The following is an 18,096-nucleotide window of genomic DNA, read 5'->3' as shown; positions in this document are numbered from 1 at the left end:
AGTCTGTATCCATTTATTTCACAAGGAAATATGTGTTTCAGGAAGGTTGTTCAGCTTGTAACTGCCTGGTCCCTTAGGATACATCTTTGCCAGTCAGATGGCTATATTCAGGCCATAGAGCCATAAAGTTTAAAATCCAATGAGGGAGCTGAGATCTCCATTTGGGTCCTCTGTTTTTAAATTCCCAGCATGCACTGGTGAGTTGTCAAGGGGAATTCAAGAAGATGCAGGGGAAACGACAGCCTCGTGGTCTTTTCTGGTGTTTCAAACATTCTGTGCCTGCATCCTCAATTCCTCAGCATCCTGACTGTGCCATCTGTGACTAGGTGCATGGATTTGTGGTACGTGAATGCCAAGCACCCAGTCCAGGAAGTTGTCATCCGAATGATTTACACACATGTCCTGAGCCCCACCAGGCACCGTAAAGAAAGATGCTACGCTAATAAATCTGGCATGCATCAACATTCATTTAAGGTAAATCCAAGTTGGCAAGCAAACGTATACATTTGGTAAGTGCCAACTTTGCTCCTATTAAATCTTTAAAAGAATCTATTACCAACTTCTGAGGAGTGCCATCTGCAGAAACTGAGCTTGAGTACAACTTAGCAATGTTAGCATGCCAGCCCCGAACACAAGAAGTCTCTATGTCCATCTATGACGGGTGGGTGGGAGCCCACATTGTCACTGTGCAAACACAGCTAGTGTGTGCCTTGACAACAGTGCCATTCTAAGAAGAAGCTGAAGAAGCTGTGAAGTGAGAGGTAACAGGCCGGGCGCCAAGTGTGTGCTCACTGCCTCAGAGAAAGCTAGGGAATGAAGAGGAAATCTGGACTACGTACTCGCGGGGTGAGGACGCGGCTGGAGGGATACAAAGGCCTGTGACATTGCCCGTTGACACTGCTCAGCCGCAGGTGACCATAGGCCCAAAGAGAAGGCAGGGCCACGAGGAGGGGGCCTCCAAGAATGGAGGGGACTGAGACAGTGGGACAGAGGTGCATGGAACTCTAGTGCAAAAGTGCTTACCCGTCTGACCCGTACGGAAATAAAGTCACCGTCACAGGTGAGCGCTAATGAATGCTTATAGAATTCTTTGGAGCCACAGATGAAAAGGGCTGTTTAACTGTCGTGTGTGATTTACCTACCAATGATGGTGCATAGAGGTACCAGGTTCTCTCGGAGGATAAACCAGGTCCGGAGAATGAATAAAGTCAGTAATTTTTGAGGTCTCGTGACGTAGTTTACATGAAACGCAATAGTAATTCCTCGGTGGCCAGTACCTTTAGCTTCTAGGATTACCTGGATGGCTCATACCCCTAGACATCTGCAGTTCTCACATAGAACATCCACCTCTGTTTCACAGATGCTCAGGGATGGAAGGGCCACCTGATCTTTTGCTCACTAAATTTTTTCCAGGGTGACCACAGTGGCCACTAAGTTCACGTTTGATTCATCTAGCCTGGGACTTATCGCCACTCATTCTCACGTTCCTAAGCGGGGCTTTCAAAGCCCTTTCTCACCGCCCCCACCTTCTTTTCTTCCATCTTTGCAATCCAGACACATTTCAGTCTGCAGATGCCCTAAATCTCGAATTCATCCTTTGTCATTCATGCCACTCTTCCTGTCTTATTTTCCCTATTTTTGTGTATTGGTACTGGGGCGGTAACTCGGGGCCTCATACTCTTCTTGCTTAGCCTTTTTGCTCAAGGCTGGAACTCTATCACTTGAGCCACAGCTCGGCTTCTAGAGTTAAGAGTCTCTTGGATTTGTGTCACTGGGCTGGGAGCCTCGGATTTCCATCTCCTGAGTAGCTAGGATCACAGGCATGAGCCCCCGGCATCTAGCTTCCTGTCGTACTTCTACACACTTCAAAACAAAGCTAATCTCAAAGCCAGGCCCCAGATGTTCTGCAGTTATAACTTCTAAACGATAGGGTAAGAACTTTTACATCCAATGGGTGTTTCTTTTCATAGAGATTTGCCTAAAATAGAAAAATAAGTGGTTATATAGTTATATAAGTTCACATAAAATCTCCAAGAGTGATTTAATTGGCCACTGTTAAGCTGAAGAAGTATTGTTTTAAGGAGTTTGGGGAGGGGGTGCATTTTTGTGCTGGGGCTTCAACCTAAGACCTCATTCCTGCTTAACACATCCTCTACCGCTGGAGGTGCACTCTCAGTTGTGATCTTGTTTATTTATTTAATTAGGTATTATTACTGTTTGCACTGCTGATAGAACCAAGAGCCTCCCGCGGGCTAGGCAAGGGCTCTAGGGCTAAGCTAAACCTGCAGCTGAGGTTTGCAGTCTTTTGTTTGTTTTGCTTTTCTTCCGTGCAGATGAGCTCGGGCCCTCCTGCAAGCTAGGCAAATGCTCTGTCACTGAGTCACAGCCCCAGCCACCCAGGTCCTTCTTTGATGGAGGAAATCAGATGTTATCATATCAGTCCCTGGCTCAGGCAGCTGTGAGCTTCTGGTTCCTGGGAGGGCACTTGGTGAGAATTAGGTAAGAATGGGATCTGGGACTGGCTCCTGCCTAGTGGGCATGGACCCACCAATGGCATTGATTATGAGTGGGAGGGACAGAGTATGGACAGCTCAGAGTCCTCACAGCACAGATTTCCAAATATACAGACTTCAGTAGCAGCCCTACCTAGGACACACAGGTTGGGTCTCTATCAGGAAGAAGGGGGGGGGCTGGGAATGTGGCCTAGTGGTAGAGTGCTTGCCTTGCATGCATGAAGCCCTGGTTCAATTCCTCAGTACCACATACACAGAAAAAGCCGGAAGTGGCGCTGTGGCTCAAGTGGTAGAGTGCTAGCCTTGAGCAAAAAGAAGCCAGGGACAGTGCTCAGGCCTTGAGTTCAAGCCCCAGGAGTAGCAAAAAAGGGGGGGGGGCAGGGAAGGGACAGATGCCATGGGAAACAAGGTGTAGGAAGAAGAGAGAGAGTAAAGTGCTAAGATGAAGGTGAGAGCCTCCCAGAAATCCTTGCAGGGACTTTGAACAGTGTGGTCTGTAATTGAACTCCCCACGCGATGTCCACCATGCTCCCGGCAGAGCCCTTTGTGCCCCCACACACCTGCGGATCCACGTTTGCCACAGATGGGTTCCGGGCAGGGCTGACGGTGTGCGCCTCTAAGGCAGGAGGGGCTGGCGCTCACTATCATGCTGACGTCTCCCTTGGTTTAAAAGTTCAGGTGTGTCCACAGAATTCCGGCCTAACACTAAGGGATTGATCTGTCTTAAGTGCACTTCCCCAAACTGCAGCCAGTACTCAAGAGGTAACAAAAGGTGTGTTTGGGTGAGCACGTGGGCATGCGCGCACACTTGCCACACGAATTTGGCACACACGCAAATATATGCCTGCATATTTACTCTGTGGAGTTTTACAGTGCAAATGAGCAGGCTGGGTCTAATAAGGTGGCCATAAAACAGCAAACGTTTGAGCTGTAGCCCCCGCAGCGGGCATGGGAAAATGGCTTATCTTGGATCCTTGGGCAGCTGCTGAGAAAATATGGGAGTAAGGAGGGAGCCCCCAGAAATAGAAGTTTAAAGTCCATAAACAAATTTGTGTACGTGTGCCAGTCCTGAATCTTGAATCCAGGCGACGGATGCTATTCCTAAGCTGTTTCCCTGAAGGCTAGTACTCTACCACTTGAGCCACAGCTCCACTCCCAGCTTTTTGGTGGCTAATTAGACAGAAGAGCCTCATGGAGTATCCTGCCCCGGCTGGCTTTGAAGCACGACTCTGAGACCTCAGCCTCCTGTGTAGCTAGGATTACAGGCGTGACCACCTGGCACCTGGTTCAGGCTTTTTTTTCCCTTCTTATCCAAACACAACAAAATCTCTTGAAGGCCAATCAACTGTGAAAGATCACAGAATTAAACTGAGACAGTAAGAAGTAAGAGGAGGAATTTTTTGTTTGTTTTTAATTTTTTTTTATGTTAGCACTGGTACAGGAGCTTGAACTCAGGACCTTGTACTCGTCCTTGGCTTTGTGATACAAGAAATGGTCTTCTCTTGATGTGAGAATTTTTTTAATGCCAATTCTGAGGCTTGAACTCTGGGTCTTGAAGTTTTCATCATCTTGCCTCAATTTCCTGAACATTTAATGTAAGAAATTTGAAAAGAACTCTCGATCAAGAATAGAAACTTCGGGCTGGGGATATAGCCTAGTGGCAAGAGTGCCTGCCTCGGATACAAGAGGCCCTAGGTTCGATTCCCCAGCACCACATATACAGAAAACGGCCAGAAGCGGCGCTGTGGCTCAAGTGGCAGAGTGCTAGCCTTGAGCGGGAAGAAGCCAGGGACAGTGCTCAGGCCCTGAGTCCAAGGCCCAGGACTGGCAAAAAAAAAAAAAAAAAAAAAAAAAAAGAATAGAAACTTCGACTGGCACTGGTGGCTCACCCCTGTCATTCTAGCTGTCAGGAGGCTGAGATCTGAGCATTGTGGTTCAGAACCAGCCCAGGAGACAAATCTGACAGGCTTACCTCCAATTAATTTTTTTGAAGCTGGCGTGGAGCTGTAGCTCAAGCGGTGGAGCACTAGCCTTGAGCAGAAAAGCTAAGAAACAGTGCTGTGACACTGAATTCAACCCCCTAGTACTGGCATCCGAAAAGAAAAAGAGAAGAAAAGAAAAGTTATGCCCAGAATGAGTGCACGCATAAAATAGTTTAGACACATTGTTAGTATCCAAATTAGTGAGAAGGAGGCATGCTTTCAATTGACCCCAAAACTCACCTCTCCTGAGCAAAACAAAAATCAAAACTTGTTTTGAATAGTTCACATTGTCTCCCAAGAATTCACTGACACGCTTGCTGCTGAAATGGCTCAGAAACACTACCACATCCAAGCTGATGAGTCACTCTCCAGACTACATGCCACATCCAAGCTGACGAGTCACTCTCTCCAGACTACCACGCGCCCCAGCTCAGGACTGCCCTGTGGGCTGGACATCACTTCCTCCCTCTCTGGCAACGGCCTCAGCCTCATGCACAGAGTACACGCAGGGGTCACTCTACGTCTAGGCTCCACCTCGATGCCCAGGGCCTGCACGAGAGGATGACCTTCTTTGCCCTTTGAGTAGCCTAGAACTCCAACCAGTACCTGGATGAGATCAAGCTACACCTGTTCAGGTAGAGGTAGGTTGGGATCAGGTCATGTGGGGTTTTTTTGTTTGTTTGTTTCTTGCCACTAGGCCATATTCCCAGCCCCTCATGTGGGGTTTTGGACACAGGATAAAAAGATTCTAGACTCGATCCCTCCCAAGCCAGAACAAGTCAGTTTTCAAGCAAAGGATGACCTGAAAAACATAGCTTCTGAATGGATTTCCCCCGACACTAATCTATCTAGGTAGTAATCACAATTCAAAAAGCAGAGTCAGGGCTATAGCTTCAAACCATGAAGTCACCACTGTGGACAGTGACAATCCTGGAAGGAAGGGAAAGGAGGACAAAGTCCGGGGTGGGGGGGGCGCCTCGGTAGGGCTCTGTTGGGTGGCGGATGTTTGTCTTGGTTTTTGTCTTGTTTTGTTTTGCAGTGCTGGCATTGGGAACCAGGGCCTCTCCAAGCTAGGCAAGCATTCTAACCCTGAGCCACACTCCTGACCTGGTGTTGGAAGAGCCAGAGCAGAGGGAAGAAAAGCCGAGAAGGTGGGGAGCAATGGCCGCAGGCAGATCAACCTGGGGAGAAAGCCACTGTCCACTGTGAGAAGGAGCAGAACTAGGAAGCTGGCAGTGATCTTTAGACCTGAGCATTGCCCAGAGCCCCAGGCACCGAAATACGAGCCGGCACCTTGCAGAGTGACACAGCCCAGATGCTGCAAGAGGGGTTCGTTACGGTCAGAGCCCCTCAGAGTCCTGGAGGAAGAGGTGGAGAGGGTAGTAGCAGCTGCCATGAAGCACATGAAGAAAGATAGGGTTCCTAGGCTGAACCACGTGCCTCGTGCCGTGTGGGGAACAGCTGGCCTGTAGGGCCCCAGGGCAGGTGCACCCAGGGGCCATAAGGAAGGGCTGTGTCAACAACATGGGAGTGGAAAATAACTTTTGGCTGCCGTGACTAAGTCCCCCTGAACCTTCAGTTGAGGACACTAAAGAATAGACCAACAGACAAGCCCCAGTGAGAGGTACATGCCCAGCACATCCTTAGCTCTGGACAGAGCCAGATTCTCGGATATCCGTGGCTCCACACGGTATGGATTCTGCAGAGCTACGGGAAGGAGGAGCCAGAAAGGGACTTCGAGCCATACTTTGGAAGGTTCTCGAAAGCCTGTAAACTTAGGAACATCTAAAATCAAAGCAGTAGCCATGGCTTCCTGACCTGGCGATTCTAAAGCACAGAGGAATAACCACAGAGATCCCTACAATGTCACAAAATATCATACTTGCATCCAACATCCTTTAGCAGAAAAACTTCCAGAAGATAGCCACAAGGTAAAATTTAGTGGTGTAATTTGTGTGACTCTGATATTCAAGGGGGAAAAATGTGGGCTTTCACACACCATGATCTTTGTTGTGATAAGCACTAATAGTTAATAGTTAATGACACATAGTTAATATATTACATAGTGAATGGCTTTTACAATACCCCTGGTGCTGGCCCTAGGCCTTGCCACACACCAAATACCATTTCTGGAACGTTGCACTGTGCAGATGGAACAGACAAGGAGAGCAATCTATGGAGTTGGAGCCTGAGATCCCAGTTATTAAACTGCAGAACCAGGTTTGAAGCCAGCCTGGGCAGGCAAGTCAGTGGAACTCTTTTCTCCAGTTAATTACCTGAAAACCAGAAGTGAGCTTATGGCTTAAATTAAGTGGTAGCACAGTAGCCTTGAGCAAAAAAGCTCAGGGACAGTGCCCAGGTCCTGAGTTCAAGCCCCAATACTGGCATGAAAGAAAAATAGATAAATAAAAAGTTGAACGCAGCCAGAGTCAAGATTGGCAACCAACATGCTGTCGGCAGTCAGCGGCTTTTCTGCTCTGCCCGAGGGCTGAGGTGGCACGCCGGCACTCCTGTCCAGTGGAGAAGAACCGCTCATTCTTCACCGAGTCTAGTCATTCTGGTTGAACCATTTGTCATCTAATGTGCAGTTCACTCAGAATCTCTGGGGGGCCCCCTCCAGGAGGAGCGAGTGAGAACCTGTACCACATGGGAGGTGGAGCCAAAAACCAAACTAAGAACCTTTCCAGGCCTGGGCATCTTTCTCCTCCTATGCATCTGGGGAGTCCAAGGGGCAGGACGGAGACAGGCACGATTCCCCGGCCCCCACTGTCACGACAGCTTGAGGTTTAGAAGCAAAAAAAAATTCTCTACTGACCTTCAACTTCAAACAGACCGCTAAAGATGAAAGGCTTCACATTTCCCCCGACGCTTAGAAGCTCCCCAATCTTCCAGGTCATTCTGTCCTAGGAGCAAACAACAAACAGACTTGGTAAACTGAGGAACCTCCATACTGATATCCACAGTGTCTACACTAACTCACATTCCAATACACCAACAATGGATAGCAGAAATCATAGCTCTCATGGAGATTTCTGATAGACAAAAGAAAAAAAAAAGACTTTAAATTTTATGCTGCTATTAACTGTATTGTATAGTCTTTCTTAGTATGGAAATGATCTTCATTTTTGTCATGCGATCGTCACAAGCTGGGGTCTCTGTGAATCATAAGGAAATGGTCCCCACTAGGTGGTGGCATAAAGGGTGGTCTCCAGGGTGTTCCCATATTTCAGCCAGAGCCTGATCTCCGAGAAGCTGCCAGAAGGAGGACCTGGCTCCCGCCTGAATGGTTGATCTGCTCTCCAGTTCCAGGACATGCTGGGAAATCTGGGAGAACTGGAGCTGCCTGGGGCCTTGGACCAATGGCGCGCACACCTCTCGGTGCATTTAAAGCAACTGAGGTGTAAGGTCCAAGAGTCCATGAAAGAGATGGGTAGGCATGGAAACCACGTGACAGGCACGCTAGTTGGGCACCTCCTGGTGCTGGGCCCTGCACGCCTGGCTAAAGGCATGATCTCACTCAGTTCGCACAAAATTTCTCCATTCAACAAACAGGGGCTCAAAGGCCCACCGGGCTGTGTGCTCTGAGTCAACTGCTATATAACAGCGTTTGAGGCATGCCAGGCACCAGGTCTATGTACTGAAAGGAGTGGTGGACACAATTCAGTGAGCTCACAATCTAGCATAAACAGGAGAGGGGAATCAGGCCCCATCATTCACAACCACACTGTTGGGACGGTGTGGCTCACTGCAGTGGGTTTTGATCAGCCTTAGCAGGTGAGTGGACAAACAAATGAAGCAGGGCAAAGTGGCACAGAACACAGCACAGCCTGTGTGTAGTAAAATCAAAGAAACATCCACGGGCAGGTGTCTACGCAGCTCGTCATTTACCTGTATGCCCGTGTGTTCGGCTGTGCGGATTTTCTACTTTGTAGTTAGGAGGATGTGCTTACAAAGGAGTGTAAAGGCGGATTGAGTGTTCAAATAGAGTCTCCCGAGAGATGATGTGGCAGAGAGGAACACGTATCCGCTGGGGCTTAATCAGCACCTTACTCCAGAGTGCATCACGTGCAATTTTTGTTCCTCATCAAGGTGAAACCTTGTAAGGGTGAGCTGCTCAAACCAAACGCTCAGAGTGAGGAGGACAGAGGACCGTGTGTGTGCGTGCGTGTGTGTGTGTGTGTGTGTGTGTGTACTAGTGCTTGAATTTAAGAGCCTTGGTGTCTTTAGCTTTTTCACTCAAGGCTAGGGCTCTACCACTTGAGCCACAGCTTCTCTTGCAGCTTTTTTTTTTTCTGGTTAATTGGAGACAAAGAGTCTGAAGTACTTTCCTGCTTGGGCTGACTTCGAACTCTGATGCTCAGATCTGGACCTTTTAAGTAGCTAGGGTCATAGGTGTGAGCCACTGACACCTGGCAGGCTTCTCTTTACCCTCTTGTATGTCAGAGAGTGGCCCCACAGCAAGACACAGGGAGGCACAAGGACAGAAGTGCAGCACTTTCATGATGCAAACAGGCTGGAGAAGCGGGGACAAACCTCAAGAAGCTAGGACTGCAAATCTAGCCCCAAGTGAGAGGACCGAGGGAGGTACTAAAAGGCCAACTCTGAGTACTGACCAGGTGTGGAAGAAATTCCCACCTTGTCATTGTCACTAGAGTTATCTGGTGACCCTTCAAGTGACTTTAACACCAAAGCCCAGCCCCACTGGGGATGTCAGGTCTTTATTGACTTTTGTTTTGGCTCTTCTTGTTGGTACTGGGGATTGAACCCAGGACGTTGTACTTGCTAGGCAAGCACTTTGCTGTTGAGCTAGATCCCAGCCCTTGATGGCAGGTTTTTATAACCTCACTAAAGTGTACTGCATTTTGTCTTCTTCTAAAAAACTTTCCTCAGACATACTCCGAACCCCCTATTGACCAAGTGAGGATTTGTAGCAATCCACTGGACCTTCACATGGAGATAGTGTCTCAGGTTTCTGATTAAATATAATGAACACTCATAAATTATCAAGCAAAAATTTTAATCTGCTAGTTGTCACAAGGACATGAAATTGTCTTTGATGTTTCTGCCTTCTTTTGATTTTGGTTTTGGTTTTTGAGATAACGTCTTGCTCCATGGCCCAGGCTGTCTTCAAATTCACTTGCTCTGGCTTCGGCCTCCTGACTGCTGGTATTACAGGTGTGCATCACCACACCACACCATACCAGGTTTAATGTTTCTTTTGTAAAACTATTTTTATTGTTATTATAAAGGTGATGTACAAAGGGGTTACAGCTACATAATTGATGTTTCTTTTCTTTTCTTTTTTTTTTTTTTGTCAGTCCTGGGGCTTGAACTCAGAGCCTGAGCACTGTCCCTGGCTTCTTTTTGCTCAAGGCTAGCACTCCACCCCTTGAGTCACAACGCCACTTTCGGCTTTTTCTCTTTATGTGGCGCTGAGGAATCAAACCCAGGGCTTCATACATGCTAGGCAAGCACCCTACCGCTAAGCCACATTTCCAGGCATAATTGATGTTTCTTAAGTATGTGATTTCTAATGCATCTTTATTTTTAAACCAAGGACTTAAGTTTAACTTACATGCTCAAGGATCAGCATTAACAATAATAATAAGGCACAGAGTTAAATAATTATCCTTCATAACAGACTTACAGGTAGATTTTGGTTAATAAGTCTTATTCAGGAAAGTCCATAGGCTCTTATTTCCAATTAATCACAGAATAAGCTGAAAGAAGAGTTGTGAACCAAGTGGTAGAGTGCTACCCTTGAGAAAAAGGAGTTCAGAGACAGTGCCCATGCCCAGAGTTCAAGCCCCAGGACTGGAAAAAAGTATGTAAAATATATAAATCTTATTATCATCATCTGATAAAGAAACAAAGAAAGAGAAACTCAATGTTGCATTAGGTCATGTGACACGAAAGCCTTTGTTTTTTATTCTATATTCTATATTTTATATTCTATATTGCTCCTATTTGTTGTTGGTTTTGCCGTTCTTATGGAGCTATAAATTGATTTCTATTCTTTGTCCAGAAGAAAAATGGTAATATGGATGATCATGATGGCATTTATTATAATCACACACCACAAAAAATCAATGGTATCATAGAATACAAAGCTTTCCGAACATTCAGAAAATTCTTTCATTGCTAGTCTAGATTCAAAAAGGAAATGGTTTTGTTCCTTAGCCTTTTAAATTATATCTATTTTTAGATTTCATTCTGTTTTGTTTAAAATTAGGTATTAACCATTTTGTTTTCTGTTTTTAAAAAGGTCTCAAAGTCATAAGTAACACAAGTTAAGAGAACTGATCCTGATGGCGAATTTAAGTTAAGCCAGGGCTGGTGGCTCATGCGGTCATCCTAGATACTCAGGAGGTTGAGATCTGAGGATCACTACTCGGAGCCAGTCTGGAAAGAAACTCTAAAAGACTCTTACCTCCAATTAATAACCCCAAGAAAGCTGGAAGTAGAGCTTCGGCTCAAGTGGTAGAGTGCTAGCCATTTAAATGCTCAGGGACACTATCCAGACCCTGAGACCAAGCCCCAGGACTGTTACCAAGTAATAATAACTTCAACACTTTAACTTTCACGTAAAAGTTAGTCAAGAGAAAATAAAAGGAAGAAGATAGAGAAAGCATCTGCAGTTTTAAAAGGGAAGAAAAGCTATAGTAAATAGTACAATTCATTTGTTTTGCGGCTAGACTTGAACTCAGGGCCTCTTGTTCTTGCCTGGCCTGCTTTTTTTTTTTTTGCCCAAGGCTGGAGCTCTACCACTTGTGCTATAGCTTTTCTTCTAAATAACCAGAAAGTTATTTGGAGATAAGAGTCTCAGATTTGGTTGACTTTGAACAAAAATCCTTAGATCTCAGTCTTTCCTGAGTAGCTAGGACTACAGGCATGAGCCACCAGCTAATATTTTTTTAAATAGATGGGATTATATTTACTAAGAGAAGGATGCGCATTGGAATGATAAAACTTTTAAAAGCAAGAAAGGGCTGACCACAGAAAGACAGAAGTGTGACTGTTTTAGGTGACAACAAAAGACAGGGCCTGGGTGGGAGGAAGGGAAGGGGTTCTGGGATAACAGTCCATTCTGTTTCCTGACTTGGCTCATTTGTAGAACACATTAAGCCACACCCCTTTGCTTGGCTTTCTGTGTTTGTAGGTTTTGTTTTGTTCTTTAATCTTGCAAGGAATTACATAAGAAGATCATTTGTTTGATAGGGGACTAACCATACAGCCGCTAATTCTTAATATTTTTAGGTATGAAAAGGAAAAAAAAAAAAAGAGGTGAAATTAACCCACTCTGGTGACTCACGCCTGTAATCCTACCTACTCAGGAGGCTGAGATCTGAGGATCACAGTTCAAAGCCAGCCAAGCAACAAGGCCCATGAGACTCTTATCTCCAATTAACCACCAAAAAACTGGAAGTAGCACTATGGCTCAAAGTGGTAGAGTGCTAGCCTTGAGCAGAAGAGCTCAGGGACAGTGCCCAAGAGCTGAGTTCAAGCCCCACAACCAACAACAGCAAAAAAGGTAGCATTAATAGCTCAATAGCAATGTATATATGATCACATAAGATGATCCTAAGTGTTCTGAGAATATGGCCTAGTGGCAAGAGTGCTCGCCTCGTATACATGAGGCCCTGGGTTCGAATCCCCAGCACCACATGTACAGAAAATGGCCAGAAGTGGCACTGTGGCTCAAGTGGCAGAGTGCTAGCCTTGAGCAAAAAGAAGCCGGGGACAGTGCTCAGGCCCTGAGTCCAGGTGTCAGGACTGGCCAAAAAAAAAAAAAAAAGAATAGCCAAAGATGGAAATAAAGCCATAAAAACAGAAAATATTATTAAAAAAAAAAGATGATCCTAAGTGAAATGAACTACAAGGTTTGGAAAGAACTGGTTTATCTTTGATGTTGTCATTTCCAATGTACCCTATGAACTTATGCTTTTTTCTTGTGTCTTTCTTCCCCACACTTTTACCCCTGCTGTCACTATAAGTGACTTTGGTGCACTGGGTGTTGTATGAACGTTTATCGGAACTAGGGAAGGGGAGAGGAAGGGTAAAAGGCGAACCAATGCAACAGTAATACTTACAAGACAATATGCCGTAAACCAACTGTATAACTCAGGGGAGGGTGGGGAGGGCCCTGGGAGGGGGGAAGGTGGGAGAAAAATGAAGGAGGAGGCCACAAGTTGGATAAGAAATGGACTTGCTGTCTTACGTAGGACTCTGTACATTACTTTGACAATAAAAAAAAGAAATCCTAAAAAAAAAGGCTACATTTCCTTGCTTTGCGGAAGGAGAGGCTGCTCTCTATGCGGCCTGATAGCACAGCCCAAGAGCTCAGCTGCCCGGGCGGCCTCAGCTAAACTTTGCCTTCCCGCCCCCCCCCCCCCCCCCCCAGCACACACACACACTGAATTCGGATGGCTAGCGAGCCAGGTATATCGAATCCATTGTGAAAACAGATGGAAATCCGATTCACTTTGGAACTCAACTTTGAGATTTTTAGACTAAAATACACACTTTTGCTTTTTCAACTTTCTTGCTTGCTTTTAGGTTTCCGTCAAGTGCACAGCAGTTCAAAATTGCTTCTTCCAACAGCAATGGTGGACGCCACCAGATTGACCCAGGTAAGTTCTCACCACTGGCTCGGCACGACCAGCACTCTCTGTATCTGCAGATGTGGAGCCTGGGGCCGGGGGGGCGGGGGCAGCCCCTGCAAGAGCCCCCACTGTACCGCTGGCCATCTTGAGAAAAGCCAGTGCTCAGCTAAGGACAGAGCCAGGGCGCACAAACCAAGCTCTCCGGAGCCCAATCGCACTCATTTCTCTGTAGCAGAAGAAAACCCAGCCCTTCTCTGTTTATTTGCTCAGGGGGCTGTTTAACATGGAAGCCCAAGGAGCAGGCGGGAAAGCCAGAACCGAGGCACCCAGAGGCTTTCCAATCACAATAAACACTCCCAGAGAAGGAGGGAGGTGGCGAGCCAGAGAGTTCCTTTCTAACAACATTCTTCCACATCCATGCCTCGCCTCGAACAAGGCAGCCCGAGACGCCGCCAGTGCTGGCCAAGGCGCAGAAGGAACCAGGGCATCGGATGCTATGCCCAGGCCCAATTCCAAACCACAGCTTGGTAACCCCATCCCAAGGGAGAGAGGAGCTGGAGATTGTCATCAGCACCAAGCCCATGCCGTCCACGCCAGCCGGGCTCCCCTGAAATCAACAAGGAGCCTCTCCCTTCTAGGGGCCCTGACAGCCCGGACGGTCCTGCGTCCTGACGCGTCGTGCAGAAGAACCTCCTGCACCGCCAAGCAGCATCTGAGGCCACCGAACAGTGCGGGGATGGTCTAGAACCTCCAGCCACAGCAGGCTGCAGCGCAGAGCAAGCCAGATCTAAATTCTAGGCTGGCTCGTATTGCAGCCATTTCCCCTGAAGCATGACAGCAAAACTCAGAGAATGTTAAAGCAACATCTGACTGTTGTGAGAGGACCTAACAGAGCCCCATGTCCTTCGTCGGAGTCTACGCATCCATCCTTCCAGTGGTCAAATCCACAAGCCATCCTTCCTCACTGGCCTTGAACACGATCACAGGACAGGGCATGTGTGCATGTGGCATACAAGGAAACCCCAAAACCTAAAACACCGACGGAAAATCGGATTCTCCCATCCAGAAAGGGCTTGGCATTGTGGTAGGTGCTTTAGGAAGAAGCAAGCATGGCGGGGGGGGGGGGGGGTGGTACATGCCTGCCTGTGGTCCCAGCTACTCAGGAGGCTGAGAAAGGAGGATCCCTTGAGCTCTGGGGTCCCAAGCCAACCTGAGATGCATAGTGAGATCCTGCCTGGGTGCAGAGGGGTGGGGAGGAAGGGAGGGAGGGAGGGGGAGAGAGACACAGAGAGATAGAGACACAGAGATAGAGAGACAGAGAAAGAGAGCAAGAGGAGAAGGGGGGAAGAGGAAGAGAGAGGATATTTCTCTAATTTTATCATGAAAAGGCACTACCAACCCCCACCACACACATTTAATACTAATGACCTGGCTGTAGAAGAAGAGGTCCTATCATCAAATAGGCCTTGCACAGCTACCCAGTTCCCATCATGCTCAAAGCATCATTCCATGAATATTCTGAGCGGAGACTAAGAAGGAGCATACTTCAGCTTTCCATTCTATTTCTATTATTATTTCTATTATTCTATTATTTCTATTATTCTATTTCTATTTCTATTATTTCTATTATTATTATTTCTATTATTCTATTTCTATTATTATTGCTGCCCCTCCCCCCCAGCTGAATAGTCAACAACTGGTGACACCACATCTAGCAGCCCCGGTTATACAACGTCATAATATAGTCTTCATTCAAATACTTGTCCCAGCCACTGTTCCTCAGCTCTTTTGCTCAAGGTTGGCACTCTACCGCTTGAGCCGTAGCTTCACATTCTGGCTTTCTAGTGGTTAACTGGAGATAAGAGTCTCATGGACTTTCCTGCCTGGGCTGGCTTTGAACGGTGATCCTCGTATCTCAACCTTCTGAGTAGCTAGGATGACAGACCTGAGCCTCCGGCGCCTGGATATTCACATGTTATGTTAAAGAAGCAATTTGTACGTAACGTATCAAACACAACTCACTTCTGTTCCCATACCCATGGAAACCTTAATAGCCATTCAACTTTTATTTGCTATCTCATTAGTCTAGACCAACACCAATCAGTTAATAATGTTTAGTGCTCGAGAGTTAAAATCTCTTTTTGCTTTTCGTCTTTGAGTACGAATCTACTTGCTCGCACTGTGGTGGTACACACTTGTAATCCCCGCACTCAGGAGGCGGAGGCAGGAAAGCAGTGAGCTCTAGGCCAGCTCGGACTACATTGGAAGACCTTATCTCTTAAAAAAAAAAAAAGCTGGCTGGGGATATGGCCTAGTGGCAAGAGAGCTTGCCTCATATACATGAAGCCCCGGGTTCAATTCCCCAGTACCACATATACAGAAAACGGCCAGAAGTGGCGCTGTGGCTCATGTGGCAGAGTGCTAGCCTTGAGCAAAAAGAAGCCAGGGACAGTGCTCAGGCCCTGAGTCCAAGGCCCAGGACTGGCAAAAAAAAAAAAAAAAAAGCTGCTTGAAAGTCAGCATTGTTCTCATTTGCGTCTACAGTATTCTTTGATTCCCCCCACTTCTCATTCTATTGTCCACCAAAACATGGGGCTCCATTCAAGTTCTATCTCCTGACTTTCTACTCTCTCGGATCTCTGAAACATTATAGTCATTTTCGAACTGTTTTTCTAACTTCTAGTCTCCCCTAGCCAAATTGTCACACTGTAGCTACAATTACTTCCTCACACAGATAGACATAGGTCCCTCTTCTGTTCAGAACTGTGCCGACTATATTGCCTGAGAGATAAAGTCCGAAGACATCACCATGGTGATTTCCTGTTTATAACCTTACTTAGTTCAGCAGTCAAGGCCAAAACAACTTCCAAAGGTCGTCAGCCTCCATTCAGTGAGCATCTACGAGCCACGAGGATATGGGGGGTTCAGGAATACGGGAAGAAGTCAGCAAGACCCAGCCAACGATTTCTGGGAGCAGACACGGGGGCAGGAGGTACAGACTTGTATGTGAGTGACTATACTCAACCCACGGAACCAGCCTCACATCCAGTAACGTACACAGCACCTGCTTCCCCATTTCCGTGCTGGCGTTGTTATGATCACCCAAAGTGCAGCAGGTTCTTTGATGTTCAAATGCCATTGCTCCCTCTCAGTGCTCAAAGTCTCCCATGTCCCTGTCCAGAAATTCACGTTCCTCCTTGCACTCTGCCAATAGGGTCGCTCTGCAGACCCCACGCCCACCCTGCCGGACATCACCATTTGTAGTTCTTGGGGTACAGCCGCTCCGGAGCAAATTGGTATATTGGGCTGCAAATGGTTCTTAGAATATCGTGCCTTCTACACAATGACAGGCTTCACTCCCATTCATCCCCTGTCCACGCGTGTAAGTGGGATGGGAAGGGACGGAGCAGTAAAAGAGGGCACGGAGGACCAGGGTCCGGGATGCAGTCACTCTTCCTGCCACCGGTGCCCCTCCCCAGTCCAGAGAGGCCTCGTGAGCTAAGCAGCCCCAGACGGCCACGAACTGGGTACTATGGTAGATTCTAGACTCTTGGGATGGAACAGCCAAAGATGCCCAGCAGCAAACCCAACATCCGCTGCTTCTTTAGGGTTTGGGGAGAGTGTTCCACCTCTGAGGAAGTAGCTCCTGGGGGCCGGGCCACATGGAAAGGTCATATATATGTATATGAATTTGGCTTTTCTCCCCTCTGTCTTTCAGCTTCCTGGCTCCCTCATTCACTCTCTCCCTTCTCTTCCTCCTTCTTAAATGGAGCAATTTTATGTGAATGGATGATTGGTAGCGTTTTTATATACGTGAAGATATTATTAAACAGACAGGTGCCTATAATCCTACTCAGAAGGCTGAGATCTGAGGATGGTGGTTCGAAGCCAGCCCAGGGAGGAAAGTCCATGGGACTCTTATCTCCCATTAATCACCAAAAGGCCACAAGTGGAACTGTGGATCAAATGGCAGAGTGTCATTCTTGAGCGAAAAAGCTAAGAGGCAGCACCCAGATCCTGAGTCCAAGTTTTAGTATTAGCACAACACACACACACACACACACACACACACACACACACACACACACACACACACTCCACTTCTACTGAGTGAAATGAATTTTGGTCTTATTCACTTAGCCTGCCCTGCAAGGCTAGAGGTAAAACACCGGAGCTGCCCTCAAGAAATCTGTAATTCCGTGATGACGTTTTACTTAGCCTATGATCCTGGCCATTTCCCCTCAAGTGAGATAGCTCAACCACAATCACCAACAACGGAGAAAGGGACTCGAGCGAGTAGGTCTGTAGATTAGGACCTGCTGGTGAGTATTCACCGTGAGAGGAGGGTGGACACGGAAAGTGACCTTTGTCCTCCCGTGGCTGCCCTGGACAAGCCCGTGAGGGCAATGGGGGGGAGGGGAAGGGGGCATCCTCCCCCCCCACAGCTAGGATCTGCTAGGTCGCCCACCCGTGATGAGGGCCCAGGAGGCTGCCTCTGTTCTCCAGGGACACGGGGGAGGGGATCGGGTCACGCCATCTCCCCCTAAGTCTGGTTTGGCTTCCTAGCACAGCCAGGCCCCCAAGGAAATCACACGGGATACGCTCACCGCTCTCTGGGAATGGCGGACACATTCTGGCAACCAAGAGTGATTCGTCCCCACACTAAGTCACGTGCACACTAACTGGGTCTCACCCACCCCACTGCCCCCAGTCGGGCAGGGCCTGAACGTGGGTGAGCTTTTACAGGCTCCCTCTGTAGGTTAGCTCTTTGGGGCTATTTGTCACCGTTGTTCACCTACAGAGAAAGCGGAAATTCAGTGTGGCTTACCCACAAGGCACTCGGCCATTAAGAACCATCCCAGGAAGTTCTGATAAAAGAAGCAAGGCTGTGCTGTTAGACTGGGAGAGAATGTTCTGGAGTGCTGGGTCTCTCTCTCTGCGAGGCTGAGGTCTACACGCGCTCCAGGAATGGAAGTGGTCATTTCTGACTTTGCATCT

At 47.5% G+C, this 18,096-nt stretch overlaps 1 protein-coding gene across 1 annotated transcript in view; it reads right to left on the bottom strand.

The window, feature by feature from the left end:
- Positions 1 to 7,157: 7,157 nt before the first annotated feature.
- Positions 7,158 to 18,096, bottom strand: part of Scaf8 (SR-related CTD associated factor 8) — a 136,285-nt gene continuing 125,346 nt past the window's right edge. Inside the window, exon 22 of the mRNA XM_048354344.1 lies at positions 7,158 to 7,398. The gene's annotated coding sequence lies outside the window, so the exon portion shown is untranslated. The remainder of the gene's footprint in view (positions 7,399 to 18,096) is intronic.

Source organism: Perognathus longimembris, chromosome 9 (genome assembly GCF_023159225.1).
Source record: "Perognathus longimembris pacificus isolate PPM17 chromosome 9, ASM2315922v1, whole genome shotgun sequence".
NCBI lineage: Eukaryota > Metazoa > Chordata > Mammalia > Rodentia > Heteromyidae > Perognathus > Perognathus longimembris.
This window is presented reverse-complemented; position numbering and strand designations above follow the sequence as displayed.